Source organism: Elephantulus edwardii, unplaced genomic scaffold (assembly GCF_000299155.1).
Source record: "Elephantulus edwardii isolate Elephantulus edwardi_28Jun2011 unplaced genomic scaffold, EleEdw1.0 scaffold00139, whole genome shotgun sequence".
NCBI lineage: Eukaryota > Metazoa > Chordata > Mammalia > Macroscelidea > Macroscelididae > Elephantulus > Elephantulus edwardii.
Genome location: NW_006399889.1, coordinates 3,785,499 through 3,791,661, shown reverse-complemented (window position 1 = coordinate 3,791,661; position 6,163 = coordinate 3,785,499).

Sequence of the window (6,163 nt, the reverse complement as noted above, 5' to 3'; positions counted from 1 at the left end):
ACGATTGCAGCATGAAATCAGCAAGACAATACATAAAATCAGGAGCATAGCCACATTAGAGAAAAACATTATTTATAAAAACAGGCAGCAGGCTATATTGGTTGTGGTTTGGAAACCCATGTCATAGGCCATCTCTTACCTCTAAGCATTTGCTTTCTCAGGTCTCTTTGCTTGAAACAGCCTTCTACTTCTAATTCTCACACAAACTTCTACTCAATCTTGAAAATATAACTCAAAGGTATTACTTCCTAGGGGAGATTCCCTTGACCTGAATATGAAATAATTCTTGGGCACCAACTGTATTCTCCACATATGTGTACCTCAGTCTCCTTCCTCCTGCCTTGAAAGCCTCTGTTGGTTCTGGCAAGAGGTAAGCTCCTTAGATGTCTATATATTCCGGATGTCTGAAGACTTGTTTCCTGTCGAGAATGGCTGATTAATCTACGGTGGTGAAGAAATTGTACCTTTTTCTCCTCTCTGACATGTAATCAGTTATTCCTATGACATATCTGAGACGGACAGATAAAGTCAAGCATGTTTTAAACCCACTAGTCTCTAGCTCAGTAAGGCACCCTTGATATTGCTCTCCATCAGCTTATGTCCTCTTAATTTCATCCCCTCTTAAATGAAGCCCTATTATACTGTTATAATAGAGCTTGATCTCTAATAGGGTATATGCACATTGAGATGGAAAATATCTTCTGAGATGTAAATCTGAAGGAGTATCATAGCCAGCGTTCAAGTGGACAGTGAGTGAGGACAAAGGCAGTCTGCACTCTCTAAAACAATTGCTATAGAGTTAAAAACAGGAAAGCAAGAAAGAGGCCTTCAGTGTCATCAGGACAGAACCATAGGGACGTTTTTCAGAAAGAAAACATCTCTGAAAATAATTTGACACAATAAACAGAAAAGAATTGAAATGATCTTTCACAGAAACTTTTTAAAAGAGAGAGCTGACAGAAAGAAAAGATGTTCCAACCCCAAAATTACAGTAAGTTTTTAAGAAAGAATAATTATTTGCAAGAGAAGCAAACTTTCCTGAGCTGGAATGAAGTGTCAAATATATAGACCAAACGAGGTGTCTCCAAAAAAGCCAACTAAAAGAAATACACACTTAGATGTCCTTCTGGAAGAAAATGATTTATAGGATTGCCTTGGACAATGTATTAAACAATAGCCTCTGCAGACTGGATTAAAAGAGAATATCTCTCTCTCTCTCCTTATTTCTTTTTCTGTCCTCTCTCCTTCTCCCTTTCCCTCTTTCTTTCACATATAACTGTTCATTCAAATTTCTCTACATATCTTCTGCACCATGTTTATTCATGGTCCAGTATGCTTGTCCCGAAATGAAACCTTAAAACAGAAAGACATATAATCTTCGAGTTTATAGGTAATAAACCTTATTTCTAACTCATAACTTTCTGTAAGATTTTTATTATTAATGGCTTAACTTCAAATCAATCACTTTCTTCAAGCTGGAATCAGACCAGTGATCTAAGGATGGCCACCCAAGCTCTGTCTATAGTCCTCTGTGAGTTGGACAATGAATTAAGGATAACAGAAGAAGAATTGATGCATTTAAGTTGAGTTGTTGGAGAAGAGTACTGGGTATTCTATGGCCTTCCAAATGAACAACAGATATACCTTGGGGAAAGTGTAGCCTGACTGGTTCTTGGACACAAAGATGGCAAAGCTTCCTCTTTCATACTCTAGACATGTTGCTAGGTGAGGCTATTCTTTGGAAAGGATCATCATGCTTGGAATCATCATGCATGCAATCAAAGAGGGAAAGGCCCCCGATGAGATGTATAGACGCAATGACTGCAGCAATGGGCTCAAGTGTTTTAGAGAGGATAAGGACGGCACAGGATAGGACAAGGTACCTAGGTTCATTATGAGTTATACTCAACTCAAAGGACACTAACAGTAACAACTTCAGATAGTTGTTCATCCATCATTGAAAATGCTGTGCCCTTCAGGAAGCTATCATATCCTATCAGTGTTTTCTGTGTTGACAATGGCATGGACTGTGTATGAAGAGGTTATATGTTTAACTCTCTAGTCCAGACAATTACAAAATTCTTGTAAGCACTCAGGCATGAAAAATATGTATTAGCAATAGAATGAACTTTGTGTGGCCAGCAATGGCTCTGCAGTATTAAATATCACAAGATGGAGTACTGGTTCTTGAATTTTTAATAGGTAAATGTTGCGACCTAAAACTTTTATATCCAATGAAGTTATTCTTTTACATTCCTTTTATCAGGTAAAGACATTTTCAGATGTGTAGGTTTTTAAATACACTATCCACAAGATGCAGTGCAGCTCATTAAATGCTATGGCAGGCCCACAGAGCTTTAATTATGGGCCCCGGTCTGATACACACGTAAATCCTAAATGAAGCCACAGAAGAGCACAGTAATCCTGGAGGTCCTGACAGGACTGGAAATACTTTTCACTGAATATCTTAATGAGCACTGCTACCCACTCCAAAGAATCACAGCCGCTTGGATAAGATGCCTCACTCACAGCCACTATAGCTACTGGGGCGATAAACTCTGTCCAGGCATCACGCTTTAACGACACAGGCCAAGATCCCTGGTAACACGCAGATAACACTGAAAGGAGTAGGTCTGTTTTATCTATCACCAGAGTCTGGTGAACATATGTGGGATTGCTATGTGTGTCAAAAGCAGTGCGTTAAGGCTTAGAGTTAAGATGAACTGGACTTGTCCCTTGGTAGTGCAAATGGCCTGGCTGGTTAACTGAAAGTTTGAAAGGTCAGTCCACCTGCAGGTGCCTTACAGGAAAGACCTGACAATCTACTTCTGACAACATAAATAAGCCTTTTCAAAGTCTGTGGAGTGATTTTACAACTAAAAATTAATAATAATCATCTTGATTAGCAGACTGAATCATGGCTGTCAAGTCAGAACTGACTCATAGCTGATCTTCTACTAGGTATTCGAAGGCTATGGATTTCAGAAGAGTCTCTGAATATTGCACTGGAGTGGCAAGAAGCCAAAGCAAAGGGAAGAAATCAAGAAGTTAAGGAGCTGAATAGAAGATTTCAAAGGGCTGCTCGGGAAGACAAGGCAAAATATTATGAGATATGCAAGGAGCTGGAGTTGGAAAATCAAATAGGCCAAACTCAGCATTTCTTTAGCTGAGAGAAAGAAAGAATAAATTCAAGCCACAAGTTGAAATGCTTAAGGAGGTTATGGGCAGGATATTGAATGATTCCAGAAGCATTAAAAGCAGATGGAAGGAGTATACAGAGTCATTGTACCAAACAGAATTGGCTGGCACAGAAGAAGAATTTCAAGAAATAACATATGAGCAAGAGGCAATGGTGATGAAAGAGGAAGTTCAGGCTGCACTGAAGGAAGCCCCAGGAATTGATGGAATACGAATTGATGGAATACCAATTGATGTATTTCAGCAAACAGATGCTGCCCTACATGTGCTCACCAAGTTGTGCCAAGAAATCTGGAGGACAACTACTTGGCCAACTACTAGAAAAAATCCATGTTGATTCCAGTTCCAAGAAAAGGTGACAAGACAGAGTGTGGAAATTATTGAACAATATCACTAATAAATATCACGAACAATATCACTAGCAAAATCTTGCTGAGAATTATCCAGGAAAGACAGTACATTGACAGAGAACTACCAGAAATACAGGCTGGGATTAGAAGAGGTTGTGACACTAGGGACATTTTTGGCAATGTCAGATGGATCATGGCAGAAAGCAGAGAGTACCAGAAGAATGTCTATCTGTGTTTCATTGACTATGCAAAGGCACTTGATTGTGTGGATCACAATAAATTGTGGTTAACCTTGAAGAAAATGGGACTCTCAGAGCACTTGATAATGCTTATATGAAATCTCTTTTTGGACCAAGAAGCAGTCCTCAGAACATAGCAAGGAAACACTGCATAGTTCAAAATCAGGAAAAAAGTGCATCAGGGATGCATCCTGTCCCTGTGCCTTTTCAATCTGTATGCAGAAGAGATCATTCAGGAAGCAAGGCTTTATGAGAAGTATGACATCAAGATTGGAGGGAGACTCAATAACAGCCTACAGTATGCAGATGGCAACCTTGCTTGCTAAAACTGAAGAGGACCTGAAGCACTTACTACAGAATGTCAAGGACTGTAGTCTTCAGTATGGATTGAAGCTCAACATCAAGTAGGCAAAGATTCTCACCACTGGGCCAATTGACAGCACCATATTAAACGGAGAAGAGATTGAGGTTGTTAACAATTACAGCTTACTTGAATTCATCAATCAACATTCTTAATACCAGCAGTCTGGAATTCAAAAGATTAATTGCATTGGGAAGTTCTGCTGTCACAGACCTCTCCAGAGTGCTGAAGGGCAATGATAACAGTCTACAATGATGACAGGATACAAAGGTGCACCTAATCCAGCCATGGTCTTCTCAATTACTTATTATGTTTCAGAGAGTTGGACAATAACTAAGGATGACAGAAGAATAGATGTCTTCGGGTTGTGGTGCTGGAGAAGAGTCTTGAATATACCATGGACTGCCAAGAAAACAAATAAGTCTTCTTGGAGAGGATGAAGCCAAGGCTTTCATTAGAGGCTAAGGTTTTGAAGCTCTGCCTCACTTACTTTGGGCACGTGGCCAGAAGAGATCATCCTTGGAGAAGGACATCATGCTCGGAAGGGTGGACATACAGCACGGGAGAGGAAGACCCCAGATAAGATGGAGGGATTCAGTAATTGATGCAATGGGAGTTGGTGTGTCGGAGTTAGTGAGACTGGCTTAGGACAGGGAAGGGTTCAGAGCTGCTGTACGTAGGATCACTATACATTGCAAGTGACTCAATGGCATATAAAAACAATAACACATTGTTGCAGGTTTGGAAGCAGGAGTGGCATCCACTTCCTAAACAACATGCCTCCAGAAGCCCTATGAACTTTGATAAATGTCTATAGTTGCAGAGGGGTTTCAAGCGTTTTGTTCATAAGGTCGCTATGAGTCATGCTCAACTTGAAGGCAATCAACACCAACGATATAATTCACACAAGAGGAAATCGCTCATCTTTTCCCCAAAGAGCAACTGGTGATTAGAACCACTTACCTTTATGTTTGCAGCACAATTTGTTACCACTAACCCAGCCACCAGAGCTCCCTACTCACCTTAGAGCCCACAATTCTACTCTGCCATTACGTATACTGTGAGTCTGAGTATCCAATTCTAACATTGAGGCACATTAGTTTATACACATAGTTAAGGGTTGAAATATGTAAAAAAAAAATATGTGTATAAATCCTAAACTCTATACCTACAGTTACAGTCCCATTTGGAAATGGATTGTCTTTGTTATATTAACGAGGCAAGGTTAGTGTGGGTATACCTTGAGTCAATCTCTTTTGTGATATGAAAAGAGATTAAACAGAGAGACCCATAGATTAAGGCAGATGCCAGGATACTTGGAGATCTCCAGGAACCAAGATGCAGAAGCTAGAGAGACAAGGACCTTCCCTGGGGCTGACAGATGACACCTTCCTTTAGAGCCAGTCCTCTGAATTTAGACGTCTAGCCTCTTTGACTAGAATAAAGGACATTTCTGCTTGTGATCATTATCTATTTGCATTATTTATGCTATAGTAGAACTAGATTCACATTCCGATGCTATTAAAAGGTTTTTGATGCCTGTTATTTCAGAAGTTTATGGCCAGTCCTGCTTCCTAATATCTTTGCCTAGAAGCTCTACTGAAACTTGCCTATGATAGGGGATCCTGATGGAATTTAAAATACCAGTGGCATAGTTTCGAGAGTCCCAGCAACAAGCAGACCAACACAGTATAGCCAATTGACAGAGGAGTGGTGGGTAATTAAGACATAGAGCTACAAACAAGTGTTCTCTAGTTATATAAGACATTAATAAAAATTAATAGCTCAAGAGTATATGTCATAGTCTGAATGCTCAGTGTTTTATTCCAAGATTTCCATATGTTTACAGTTATAGTTCTTATCCAGCCAATTGATGACAAAGCACATCAACTGGAGAAGGGTGCTGGCAAAACTACTTTATCAACAGTCACAGTCAAGAAGAGAAAATGTCTAGCTTCACTCCATAAACAAGATATGTCATTCTGAGAAAATATTAACAGAACAATGTTGTTGTT